Below are 14426 nucleotides of genomic sequence, written 5' to 3'. Positions count from 1 at the left end.
AGAACAAGTTTGGCCTCAGTAACAGAACCAGCTTTGTCATTCCCTCTGATGTGAAATCTCTCTGGGTATACAAGTGCTTGTCTGGTGGTGGTGGTGGCGGTGGTGGTGGTAGGCAAAAAATATTTCACATCTCCTGATTTCAATAGGCTAAAATTTACTGCTATTTAAGTCAACTATAGACTTTTACAGAATCACCTGCAGATGTGCTTCTGGGAGCTAAAAAATTCCAACAATGAAAATAATTCTATTGTCTCCAGACAAGATAATTTTCCTCAAAATTGAGCAGCTCTGAAACACACTTCAGGAGTACAGATAGATGCAGTGTTCTTCATTTCCCATGCAGTTCTGACACAATTATCCACTTATATCAAATAAATTAAAATCAGTCTTCAATAGCAGATGCTCTGGCATGATACAACAATGTCAATTCCACTTATTTATTGAGCCAGAGCAGCTTTAGAATAAATGACTTTACACCAAACTCCTGCTTGATATCCTGTCTTCTCCATGGTGGCTAATTCCTTCTTCTTACTTCCTAAAAGTTCTCCTGTTATGGGAAGTTATACTTTACTGTGCACATTCAATTGGGAAGGCACAAATTAAATATGTGAGGGGATGACATACATATTTAATTCTTACTTATACATATATACAAGCACACAGGACCTGTGTCTTGGAAGATGTCACTTCCTAATGTGGGCAAAAAGATGGTCTATAGTTCAATCAATGATCTAAAAGCAGTTTTCTAGGATATAATAAAGCAATGCTTGAGTTATAAGACAGAACAACTCCTGGATATGAATCAGTGGCACCAATCAGTGGGTGCACATGTGTGCATACACACGCCTATGCACACGGAGCAGCCTTGGAGACACTCCATCTGTGCTGATGGAGCAAAGCCATGCTGGGGAGATGAGGAAAAAGTGCCTAATACAATAAAACCAGGACACCTGAGTAATGGGTAATAGGAGTCAATTGAATTTTCTGGTTAGCTGAAGGCCAAACAAAAACACTTTTAGTTTCAAACGTCATTGTTAAAAACTTTCTTAAAGCACAGAAGCCTGTTTTCCTGATTTGCTTAGTGTCACATGGCATATTAAACATGACAGATTCGTAGTTCTCTGACTGTGGAACGGGAAAGGCCTTGCTGTCATATTTATGAATATTAGTCTATGTTTTGCAGCACAGTGGATACTGAAAATGGGGCAATTTGAGTGAATGGGAATGGACATAACCTAGCAGTCATAGACTGTGTGTGATTTGCAAACTTTCCCCAAAAAGTAGGGGTAGCAAGCAAATCAGATAAATTGAGGGATCCTGGGGTGGGGAGTCGGGTGGGCTGACAGCTGGGTGGTCCCAGGTAGCTTGTTTTACTGTGTAAAATTGTGACTATGATCCAGACAGTAACACACTGTCAAATTCATGTGCCTGTAGCTTTGATACCTGGCCAAGTCTGTGAGCCAATTTTATCGATGGGGCATAATGAAGATAACTAACATTCTCTGAGGCCCAGGTTATGTGACTTCCATGCATTGACTCACTGAATTCCCTAAGCACCCTTTGTGGTACATAACAGTCTTAAAATATGCAGCAGGGGATTATTCTGTTTGCAGATGATAAAATGAAACTCTGAACTGTTGAAGCCTGGCCCGAAATAATGCAGATGGGAAGACGCCGTGCTGGGAGCTAACTCGGGCCAGGCTACAGAACCTGAAGCTCCCAGCAAGTCCCCTCACCCAGGAACCTGGCCCACAGCCACTGCCTGGCCTTGTTCTATTTCTATGAGTGCTCATAGGAAAATGCCAGGTACTCAGGGTCAATGCGACTTGATTAAGGAATTCAAACTGGGATAGCCTTTTGTTGGGGACTGTAACCTGGGAGTGAAACTGGCAGTGAAGTAAGGGAGGAAACATCTCTGGTTGTAAGAATATTTCTAGGGAAGGAGGTTCCCTGGTGGGCTGGCATGGGAATCGCTGTGGTTGTTAGCCCCCTGTTGCCCTGTGGGGTTGTGGGCAGGGAAGGAGAGAGGCTGTTCCGACTGGTCATAGTCAATAGAGTTTGTAAACAGCTGAGTTCTGTTCCCTCACAGCTCAGACACATGCAGGACATGAGGATGCTTAGCTAATGACCAACAGTTGGTAGCAAAGGCCAAGAGTGGGGTGGGGAGGAGAGATGGGGCCACCTTCTGGAAGAACCGCTGCCCCAGGGGACCAGGAAGGTAGTGAATGTTTGGAGATGCACAAAGGGTTTCTATGGCCTCATCAGGTAGTTCCTATTTTAAACTGATAGTCTGGAATATATGGTCAAATGCGGTGGAATGTCTGCTCTTATTTTAAGTTCTACAAACACTTAAACGGATAGATTTCTATCTCCAATATACAAGCACTGCTGGGTGACCTTTATAGTCAATGTGAGGATCAAAAGAGTGAGTACTTATTAATGCTATTACCACGGTTCTACTGAATTAACACTTCAGCAACAGTATAACGGCCACTCTCTTTAACAACTGCCTCTGTAAGGGTCTTGTAAGTCACAAATAATAATTATAAAGAAAATATATTAAAAATAATAACAATTACAGTTACAACAACTATGTTGTTTATAACGATGATAGTGTTAGCGTCTCCCTCTCATATTAAACAGTACCCAACACTAGATTCCTTAGGAAACAACACCAATGCATTTTTGGACTTTTCTAAGTCTTCACCCAATGAAGCCTTTTTATTCACATTGGTCCACCACAGTCAGAATTGCTGTTCCTTGCATGGTGGGCTGCCATGCTGCGATGTTCTGGGCTTTTTCTGGCACAATGCGTCTATACTGGGTAGTCAAGGTTCCACGAACCCACTCTGATTTCCAATATATTGTTCTCCAGAGCCAACAGAGGGGCCACTGGAAAGAGGCCACATATACGGTGGTGAACCCAAACTGAATACCTGTTGAAGGAATGGACACACAACATGGAGTGGTGGATGGATGGAAGCACAACATAAATTCTTTTACTCCTGTATAGAGAGAGGGGAAATTGGTGAACTAAATCCCAAAGAGAAAAGACGTTCATGGTAATAATAATGTTCAACAGTGAAAGAATCCAAACAAAAGGCAAATATAAAATCTCTGGGAAGAAGACTCATTACAACCTGTTTCTTTCACATATATACCCTTAGTAGGAATAACATACTTAAAAATCTTTAACCAACTATAATTATTTGCTCATAATAAACTTGGGAATCTTGAAGCATATTATTCACTCTCAGTGTTGAAATAATACAATCTTGGAAGATGATTTGTATTTGAGGATTAAAAAAAGAATATTGTGGATGTATCTAACAATTTAAATAGAAATAAGAAATGTACCTATGGGAAAGCTATGCATAGAGAATGTTGGAGGAAATACACTGAATATAGGCAAGTGAGCAAGCTCCCTTGAGTCTGGGAAGGTGAGTGCAGCACATTCAGAGGGTCTATGAAGTTATTACAAGTCACAGAAAGGTATGCAATTAAAGTGTCTTCCTAAGCAAAATATTCTTCTTCAAGAATTTTTATCTTGATATTTCTATGGTCTGTGTGGTCACAGGAAGTCAAAGTTATGGTGGTGGCTTAGAAGTTCTTTTCTCTGTGTGTGTAATTTACAGGGCAATGCTACAGATGGGGCAGCAGAGATCTGTGGTAAGATGTTCCATAGGGTGGGGGAGCGGTTAGAAATGATAAGGTCAGAGATCTAAAAGACTTTTAGACCCTCCCCTCCTAACTGGCAGACCTTTAAAGTAAACTAGCACAGGTATGTAAATAAGACAGTGGATGAGAGGCAAATTTATAGTCCCTTTAGTGTTACTGCTCAGTCAAGGGGTAGGGACCACTCTGGCCAGGAACGGCAAGACCGTGAATGGGGTGGATGGGTAGGAGGAGCTGACATTTGCTTCTGACCTGAGAGGCAGGGGTGTGTTGCAGAAAAGCCGACAGTGCTGGAAAGATGCAGTAGTTCCACAGCCCAAAAGGAGCTGTCATATTCAGGGAGGTCAGAGAGCAAGAACCAGAGTTAGTGACGCCACAGGGTCAGCAGCGTGGCAGCATTGATGTCAGTATCTGTGTCCATAACCCACCTAACCCTACATGAGCTCATCTGCCTAAGGGGGCAGGTAAGTAGCAGAAATGCTTGGAGTGGGTGCAGCCACTGGCAAATTGGCAAGTGGGCATCCTAAGGAAACGCAATGCTCACCATCACCATATTGGAAATAGGGCCTCACAGTGTCAGATCTCCTTCTTATTCAAGAGAAGCCAGAAATTACGAGTTTATTAGCAATCAACCCAGATCAAAACCCAGAAAAGATATCATTTTATAATGACAAAGAAGGCACAGACTATTCAGAAATAAATTAATGAAAAATATTAAGAAGATTCTGATAAATGAATTAAAAAAAGAAAAAAAAAGATGATTGAATGAACAGTAGAATGCACCACCCTCTTCAGTGGGCAGACTCAAATTTGGGGGACATAGAACATTTTTTCTCCAAAATAAATTTAGTATCTGAATGCAAATTTAGTTAATAATCCCAAATGTATTTAAGAAAAAAATCTGAAAGGTGATCCTAAATGTATTCCAGAAATATACCTATATATACAAATAAAGTAATGAGGAGGGATGTTTGAATTTGTAGTATTAGGGATATTCTGGAAAAGGATAAAACAGGACCAACTCTAGGAGATATTAATCTATGCTCATGGAAAGAGTATAGAAATAGTGCACTGAGAGTATGAATGAAATACATTACATTTCAAGAATAGACGTGGATATTTATGAGATTTTAGTAATATTATAAAACTGACACTTCAAATCAGTGGATTCAAGTTCTGCAGTAATTAGCGAAATCATTGGAAGACCTGGTAGTGTGTCCTCATTTATGACATTAAAATAAATTCCAGATAATTTTTTAATTAAAAAATAAAACACCAGAAATAACCCAACATGATTTAATCTGTTCAGATTTTCATGCGAGAAGAACTTTATAAAAAGCTTTTGGAACAAAGACCAAAAAGAGCAAAGGCCTAGCAACTCAGCAAGGCCAGAAACGCCCACTGTAAAATAAAACGAACCCTCGCCCAACCCTCTCTCACGGCCCTGTATTGCTCTCTGATATGTTCTACACTTTCTTCTTCCATTTAAAGTCCAGTTTCTTGGAGAAGTACCTGCGCTGAAGACTCCTCAGGGCTCAGAGCCCTGCATCCCCCACGGCCCTCATCGCAGCACTGAGACAGGAGTTGCACTGCCGGTGGCTGCGTGTTTCAAACTAGTCAGCATTTTCAGCTCGTGTTTATTTGATTACCAGTTAGCTTTTGCCGTGGACAAATATTTTCCTCTCAGTGGGATGTTTTCCCCCTTAATTTTTGTTTTACTTAAATACATTTAAAAAGCCCAGACAGAAAATTGTGTGTGCACATATGCACACACACAGATACACACAGATCTGTTTTTTAAAGTCTACCTAAGTATAGTCCTCCTCCTCCTTTTCCCCAGGCTTGGCAATTAAAGGTGCGCTTTACCTCTTGCTTTATTGCCCCACACACCCCCCCCTTCTCACTATGCTCCTTTTAGTCAGTGTTCAAATCCCTCTTAAGCCAGGTTACAGCCTTCTCTGTGTTGCCTCAACTAGTTTCTCCCAACTGCTCTGCTATTCTTCTTTCTCTTGGTGGATTTCTCTTCTCCCATGTGCCATGTACATGGCCCTTTTCCCCAGGGCCTCGTCCTCAATCCTCCACTTGGCAGGAATGAATCGCCCCCACGGCCTCACCCACAGCTCCTCTGAGCTCCTGACTGTTGAATCCAGCTTAACAACGGGCATCACACCTCAGATGACCCATAGACATTTTGCAATCAAAATGCCACCCACAGAACCATCTCCTCGAAAGCATCTCCTCCCCTTACACTCCCACTGCAGATCCACTCTCCAGATGGGTCACTGGAAAGTCACCTCAGCAGCTCTGCAGCCTGCTGCCCCGGCCCTGTAGTCCCCTCTGCAGCAGTCACCACTTCTGCCACCCACGACTCTCTCCCTCTGCCCAGGGCCTCTCTGCAGGTGTGTGCCACTTGTCTGGATTACCTGGGGTGGCCCCCGAAATATCCTTTCCCCCCAAAATATGGGCCTCCCCCCAAAAATGTTATTATCCATTCTGCTGCCAGTATAACCAGATCTACTTTAACATAATCATTATACAATTCTCTTGCTTACATATATTCCAAAATAGCCCTGTTTCTTTAAGGATACATTCAAGTCTAATCACACAAGACCCATCGTGACAGTGGCCTTGTGCACCTGATATTCCCACCTGTGGATAATTTGTTCTAACCCTACTTGTTGTTCTTCAGTCTGGCCAAGCCGCTTCATGCCGTGTACTCTTATATGTCTCTACCTCTCAGCATGAAGTGTCCACTCCCTCTACCACACATTAGAGAGCTAACTTCCTTTCACCTTTCAAAATTCAGTTCAAATATTCCCAGCTCTATGAAGTCCAATGTGTGTTCACCTGCTTACCAATCCATCAACTACTCTCCAAGTCTTGCCTGGCCTGTGGAGTGCAGACAACAAGTCTTACCTGTCTTGGTCTCCCCAGCAGTTGATACAGTGTTTGGCATAGCAGGTGCTCAGTGTTTGTTGGATAGATAAACGAATGAATCAGTAAAGAGATGAGAGGTCTACAATCCCCCCCAGTTACTCAGCTGCCATTTTGGAAAGTTCATTCTGCGGAGTTAAGGAAATGTCAGTGCAGGTGGTGGGCAGACAGAACAGAGGTGAGGGCGTGGGGGAGAAAGGCCTGGTCCTGGAGAGCGCAGGAGAGGCGTGGGTGGGATAACAATGGAGAGAGAGGGAATGGAGGGGTCGGGTGAAAGGAGATGTTGAAGAACAACTGATATTAACTGCAGTAAATTAAATGGAGAACATAATATATGAAGGGAAGTTCAAGTTACCACAACAAGGGTGGAAAAGGCAGTACCAGACACGAAGAGCTCTCACTTCATCACTCACTGCATTTCACTTACGGCACCCGCCCTCTGGGAAGGCAGCGCCAAGTTCTTGAGAGACTGGTGTTTGTGCTGTGGGTGCTCTAAGTACAAAACGGTATCTTATGGCTTCCAGATTTTAAGACTGATAGATTATTTCTCTTATGTCCCGTGTCTGAGTTCTCAAACAGCAGGATCTTTTGCTTCTGGGGGTGAGCTATTGTGGTTAATAACTCAGGGTTACTCCAATAATCTCAAAGGACAGTGGGGAAATCACTAGAACAAATAAAAGAGAAATTTCACTCAGAAAAAAACATATGCCCTATAGAACCTTGTGGGGGCCTTGGGGGCAATGTTACCGCCAACTCATCTAACAGTTGTATGTGAGTGCATTGAAACTCCAAGCTCAAGTCACTTAAACACGTATGAGAACCAGGGTCCAGGCTGTGGTGCTTCAGACATGCACGGGAAGATGAAAAGCCTGACTATTGCCTCCGACAGGATCAGTCCAGCCGGGGAGCGCAATGGACACAGACATGATCACGCACCATCAAGACAAGAATCAACTGCAATTCATGCTTAGAGAGGAGAGCAGAAAATCTCTAAAAAGTTGAGGGATTGCTGCCAAGGCTTGGCAAGAGCCCTTCCAGGCAGAAAAGCAGAGAAAGATACTTCTGGCGAAGGAGACTAGGGATGGTGGCAGGGTGCGAGGCCTAAAGAAGCAAGGGTGGAGGGCTCCAGGGTCATCTGTCAGAAGCTGTTCCCCTTCAGCAGCTAAGAGGCCTAACTATAAAGGCAGGTGTGGTGTCATTAATGATCATGGGGAAAACTGGGAGGAGGAAACTGAGGTCAGGAGATCACCACCAAAGGCACTTTATTTGAGAGGAACAAAAATAATTCAAAAAGCACTTGGAAATCCTATCTCCCATGAACGAAAAGAACACAAAATAAGTTTCACTCCAGCGTTGAATACAGAATAACAGACTGCCTACTCTCAGAAATGGATTGAATTTTCTAATTCGTTAGGGATTATTTAGAGAATAGGAAAACGAGTAAATCTGAACAATCTCTCTACAATAGCTGTTACTCCATCCTGTTATGTAGGGTAGAGTTAGGCTGAATTATTTAATTAGTATTTTAATGAGACTATAAAGTTCTAAAAGTCCTATCAATTTCTCCCAAAAGCGTACAACTTTTCCTTTCAATGACCTTTATTTGACTTAACTAGAACAATAACTATTTTCCAAGGCTTTTTTCGTGTGTGTTAAAATACCAAATGATATGCTGCCCTCAGAATGTTGTTGTTATTATTAATGCTGATAATAGCCCCAATAAGAAATATTTACAATTATGACTCATTTTGGAATAACAGGTCATTGGATTAAAGTCCTTTTGAAAATAAGCAGAAAAAACGAACATAATTTCTACACCAGGGACAGGAGCTGCACCCTTAATCGAACCTGGTCACTAAGCACAACAAAAGCAAAGATGAAACTCAAATCAGACACCAGGCCACAAAGCATAGCTGACTGAAGATGACACAAAATGACCTTTCATTCACCGAGGGAATCAGATGCGTTTCTTTGTATATTATATATTTTAAAAGCAATTATTATATATATAGCATGTAATTTAGGAAAAAGAAAACTCCCTCTTTCTGTAGACTTATAAACAGGAAGCCCAATGGGGTGTCTTGCAGACATGAACCGGCATGCATAAATGCAAAGCCTATTGACAAAAATACTTTCCTGTCTCCTAAGCTTAAAAAAAAAAAGTAATTCAAGGCAGTGGTGAGCTCAAAGGTCTCAGATACAAAACGTGCACATCATCAGCCTTCTAGTAGATAAAAGTGCGCCATGCATAATAGAAAAGATGAAGTTTCCTATGGAAATCTATTTTGAGATGCAACAATTTAAAGGCAACCGAGAGCTCAAAAACAAGTTCAAACAAAGAGAAACAAAGGCCAAGCAAATTTACAGAAATGGACAAAGACATTGGAGAAGGAGGGGATCTGTGTTCTACCAATACTCCAGATCAGCAAATTCATCCTGAATTCAGGCCAGTGATGTGCCATGAGGTGACTCAAGGAACCAGGCTGAAACCATCGGCCAGAAGAAATAGGAAAAATGTCAAAGGCAGGTGTGAGGTGTGGAAGGGGTGACCCTGTGACCCTTGCTGCCATGAGGCAGGATGCTCTTGCGGGCTTTCTGCACAGGCTGGCGGGCTCACATGACTCTGTTTAGAAGGATATCAGCCAACAGCTGTGCCACACGGGCTGCAGCCCGTGCTGAGTCATATCTAGTAAAGGTTCTGAGTTCATCCTTAGACGACATGACCAGAAGGATCTGAGAATCAATGATGGAGAATTACCTGAATGAGTATTCCATTTCATTCCTTGGCAGTAAACCTTCAGCTTTGTACAACATAAATATTGACAAAGATATACACAGGCAACCTATTTGAAAGCCTGACTGCATAATTGCATCTAATTGAGAAAAGCGGGATCCGTTTCGGTATGCTAGGTCTTTGTTTGGCTCGGTAACCGATGCTTCTGAGACTCAAAGCATATTCTAGTATAACCGACAGCACAGAAATCCCCACTGATGACTTACTCATTTCAGGGTATTCATAAAATAACCCCAGTTTGCCCGTTGGATACAGATGGTTGTCCCATTCCCATCGTGGGGTGGTCTGTTCTGCTCCCGAAACTGTGGCATCATTAGATTCATGACCCATCTGTCAAACAGATCAAATTATAAAGCAAGATATTATCAGACCAAGGTCATAAAAGTATTACTGACATTTCAAGCTGAACACATCATCTTCCCAAGAATTTAATTTCTTGTTTTCAGGATAAATTTCTTTTTATTGCTGCCTACCTACACTCAAGTATTGTGAAAACTAGTCCTGACTACGTACCTTGTGTTTACCAAAATTGTAACGACTACTACTACTTTATCTCCTACCTCCTTTTCAGGTGGGCACTTTAGCTTTTAGAAGATACCTACCCTCATTTGTTTTTTCCCCCATTTCTCTGCTATTATCCACCATGGCATTTCCAGTTTGTAAATTGTCAGAGAAAATAAGTAAAAGAAAGAAATACAGGGTCGGTGAGCTGGTGATAAGTGCTGCAGAGGAAAATAAAGGAGGGCGAGGAATGTGTGGTAGGGAGGAGTGTGGATGGGGCAAGTGACCTTTGAATAAGGCAAAGACGGAGGCAAAGGGGTGGGCAGAGGGAACAGTGATCACAGGCCTTGAGGTCCCTCACGCTGGACAGACAGCATGGAGGCTGGTGTGGGCCAGAGTGAATAGGAAATAAGTGGTGGTTTTGGGGGGTGGAGCCTTAGAGGCTGCCGTGAGGATGTTCATTTTTCCCTCTGAAGGAATTGTGGAACCATGGAGGATCACTGAGCAGAAAAGTGATACTCTACCGTTGGATCGAACAGGTCCAAGACCCTAATTTCAGCTGAACAAATCAAGGGCCAAAGAAGTGACATGCCACCTCAAATTCAGTGCAGAGCTTGAAAGAAACAGCCTCGACTTGCAGCCCAGTGCTCTGCACCCTTCTGGATGTTGTCCCACAGAGCTGTCTCTAAGGTTAAATTTTTTCCTCACTCAGAGGCTTGTGGGACAACTGAATGCTTCCCCCTTTTTCAAATGGCAATTTGTCCTGAAAGGAATTCGGAGTTGTCAGTGAAACAAGGCATGGACCTGTAGACTACAGAGCTGTTGTTCCTGAAAGCAACAGCTGGCGCGTGGTTTACTCGTGGAGTTCAGCAGAAGAGACAGAGCAACAACAGACAACTTAGCATCTGGCGGAGCTTCGGCTGACTGCACTGCACGTTTGGATGGATTTCAAATTTGGACAGTGAGGCGTCTTCACACGAAAGGCAGGTGTATACATCATACATGCCCACACGTCTGTATGCACACACACGTGGACACACACAGAGTATATGATGTGACTTGTAAAGAGCTTCCCCTGCTAGGTTTCCCACTGCCTCTGATCTCAGCGTTAACCTTTCCCTGGCCATGCTCCCAGGGTTGCTACGAGATTTCTTTGCAATGGAACATGCCCTTCGCTTCACAAACTTTCCCCAATTCTTTCAATGACATTAGGGGAAGAGCAGAGAGCTCTGGGAAGGGGTGGGGATATGGAATCGAGATACCCCTGAATCTGAATCCACACTTCATGGCTTATTTGTTATTTAACTTTATTTACATTCAAAATGCAATTGTTGCAGATCTCAGAAGTTGATTTACACTCACTGCTGTGGCAGAATGTTGCGGTCAGTAGACCCACCACTGGATCCGCTTATTCAACACGTCCTTCCAATAATTCAGATATTACTGTATCACAAATGCCCATTTCTATATTTTGATACCTGCTTTTCAGTATAATTATCTTCCTTCTTTATTCTCTAAATCTTATGATTTTTAAACATTTTTCTGAGAAGTGTTCCAAAGGCACTTTACATATGATAAGTTGATAAAGAGATCCTGGAGTTCAAAACCACATTTAAATCCTGAGATAAACTCAACTGTGCCGTATACATGGATAGGTTTAGTCTGCTTCCTTTGTTACTTGGTTTAGTAATTTTTGTTTCAAACAAGATCCTACTGTATAGCACAGGGAACTACATTCAATAACTTTTAATAGCCTATAGTGGAAAAGTATATGACAAGGAATATATATATATATATATATGTATGTATATGTGAATCACTATGCTGTATACCAAGAATAAACACAATATTTTACACCAACTATACTTTCAACAAAAAATGTTGAAATAAAATTGGGAGGTGAAACTTCGACTGCCCAGGCTGCTGTCAAGATGAAACGATTCAAAGCAGGCCAGGTATTAGCAAACCCCCTAACACATCAAAACCCCATATGGGATCTTCTTTTTGAGCAGCACAGGCTAACCAGCTGTGGTCACCTGTAAATAAGGTTGAAGTCACTTAGACCCTTGGCTTGGGAACGCCGTGGCCACCGGGGTGGGGGTCACTGCAGCACCTACGAGAATGACGGGGACAGCATGCTCCTGACGCCGCTCCCCAGGCCGCAGCCCGGAGCACTGCAGTCAGGTCTGAGGTCCGGCCGGGAGCGCACAGCTCCACAGCCACTCGGAGCCCTGCGGTGCGGGTGGAGCTGGGACAGCGCTCGTCCATCACCCTTCCAGGCACCCAGACTCGGGAGTCCCCTGGGGGAATTTTTCTCTGCCTCATAATTCCTGTCTCAGCCTCTTGTGGAATGCGGTCCATGCCCAACGGAAGCAGGGCTTTAACCCTCCGGGACCCAAATCCATCACGGTTTGGATCCGGGATGTAAATTCCATGTTAACTCACCTGGTGCTCCCTTCTTGTGCTGAACTGCCCTCCCCCGTCGATGACATTAGGTCGTATTAGAAGTCCCGACTTGCTTGTCCTTAGCTAAGACTCTGAGCCTCTTGCTCAGTCTTCCTGACTGGAACCACTCTTCTGTGGCAGAAAAGCTTGGGCTGTCGGCAACCCATCATTGTCCTCGGTCTTTTGGGTTTTCTGTTGGTTTATGGTTCTCATGCAGGGATACCAATTTGCACATGAGAAACACCTGTAGACATTTTAAAAAATACAGACACTGGATCCTCCCCACTCTTCAGCCAAGGCTGGAAGCTTTCTCCCTCTAGCAGTGGTTACACAATAATTTGCTTGGGAATTGACCACACATATTGGCATAATCATGGTAAATTGCCCTTTACTCAGTGCTTCCCACGTGGCATTTTCTACTTCATGTTGTCTTTGTACGTTCATTATCACATTTAATCCCTGAATTATCGATAATCACCTTTTCTTTTGAGGACACTCCTACTTGCTAATCTTGAATACAAGTATCTTTGATTCTCTTAATCTATTTCATTCCTGAGTTTCCTGTTCCTGGATTTAAAGAGTGAATTATGGACACATGTATTTAAGATTCTCTTAATATATCTATCTGACTCATCCTCTAACCAAATCATATCTGGAGAAGAGAGATTTTCTCTTTTAAATATTTGCATTTTCTTACTATATAGTAGTGTGTACACACGGTGGAAAATGTAGAAAGCATATAAAGTAAGAAAATTACAGCCATACATTATCTAAACACCAAAGGACAGTGCTATGTCATGTTGGGCATTTAACCATTTTTCTTAATATTTTATCATAAAATTTCCCTAGGGCAAGTTACTTAACCCTGGAATTGTACTAGACTTTTGTCAAGTACAGAATAACATTCCCAGAAATGACCCCAACATCAAAATAGTACGTGAGGCTGGGAAGGCCATAAGGCACTCAGCTTATTCTCTGAGTCCTAAAAAGAATGCTGTTAATTCACTGATGTTACTCATTCGATGCCTGTGAGTCACTCACTCACTCAGCTGGCTCGGACTGAGACCTACTTTATACCAAGTGCCGATCCAAGTGCTGGGGAGACCCCAGAGAGAGCCTGGATCACGGCATCACTGTCCTTCTTCATTTGCTCCCAGAATCCTACTCAACAAACCCACATGGGATTGGGGGGTGGAGGCAGGTGAGATATGGTAAAATTCATTTCATTATGTTCCTTTAGACATATTTAAATAGCATGAAAATAGTCACTAACTTTGATAAGTTTTCTTTTCCCTTCCTATGTATTTTTGAGTATGGGTATAGTTTTGGGGCAGCAAGAGTAATTGATAGATCTTTAGTATGTTAGGATTTTATATGAAAAATTAAGAAGGAAACTGGCACCTTATTCAAAGAGAAGAGGCAGTGAGGAAAACACAAGCCACCCTCAAACTTGGCTACCATTCAGAATTTCTGGTATTCAAAAAAGGGAAACATAATTCAAAATATTTTCCCTAAATATTTTAGCCCAGAGTAGAAATACATGTAGGCAAAGTTCAGCTCACTGGAACCTACAACAATGTGCTTACTTAAGCGAAGGTATAAACAGACCACAGATACTATAATGCATCCTTTACTTTAAACTAGTTAATGTGAGCAAGTTTCATTTCACATGAATTGCTCAGTACCAATTTAGGAAATATATCCTTCTTGATTGGTAAAAATAGCTCACTGATAACCAGATTCAACAAAATTTAGTGTTAAATAATTAACCTATTTCCTTCAGGAAATGCTTTTCGGTAATCTGAGTTAAGTATTTCCTCTATCTGATCTATTTCTTTTCACAGAGAAAAGTAGTATTATTTGCACATGAGCTACTTTTACTCCTCTGGAGAAATCTGACTGTGAGCTCAGGGTAAGAGTTGTCTACTGCACAGTAGGGAAAAAAAGGATTCATTTCACAGCAAAGATCAGAATCTTTTTTTTGAGGGGCATGGTGAGCTGGGGGACAAGGGAAATGCCTTTGTTTAGAGACAGACCACAGTAATCCATGCTGAAGCAGAAAGATGAAGACCTTGTG

General features: G+C 42.4%; 1 long non-coding RNA gene across 1 annotated transcript; it reads right to left on the bottom strand.

The window, feature by feature from the left end:
* Window positions 1-723: 723 nt before the first annotated feature.
* On the bottom strand, window positions 724-12760 carry LOC141579499 (uncharacterized). The gene is made up of 3 exons (XR_012511044.1): window positions 12350-12760; window positions 9610-9733; window positions 724-2936 (listed from the first exon to the last, which is right to left on the bottom strand). It is a non-coding gene; the product is annotated as an uncharacterized LOC141579499 (long non-coding RNA).
* Window positions 12761-14426: the final 1666 nt, after the last annotated feature.

The sequence above is a fragment of the Camelus bactrianus genome, chromosome 12 (assembly GCF_048773025.1).
Source record: "Camelus bactrianus isolate YW-2024 breed Bactrian camel chromosome 12, ASM4877302v1, whole genome shotgun sequence".
Lineage (NCBI taxonomy): Eukaryota > Metazoa > Chordata > Mammalia > Artiodactyla > Camelidae > Camelus > Camelus bactrianus.
Note: the sequence above shows the minus strand (reverse complement) of the source record. Positions and strands in the feature narration are given on the sequence as shown.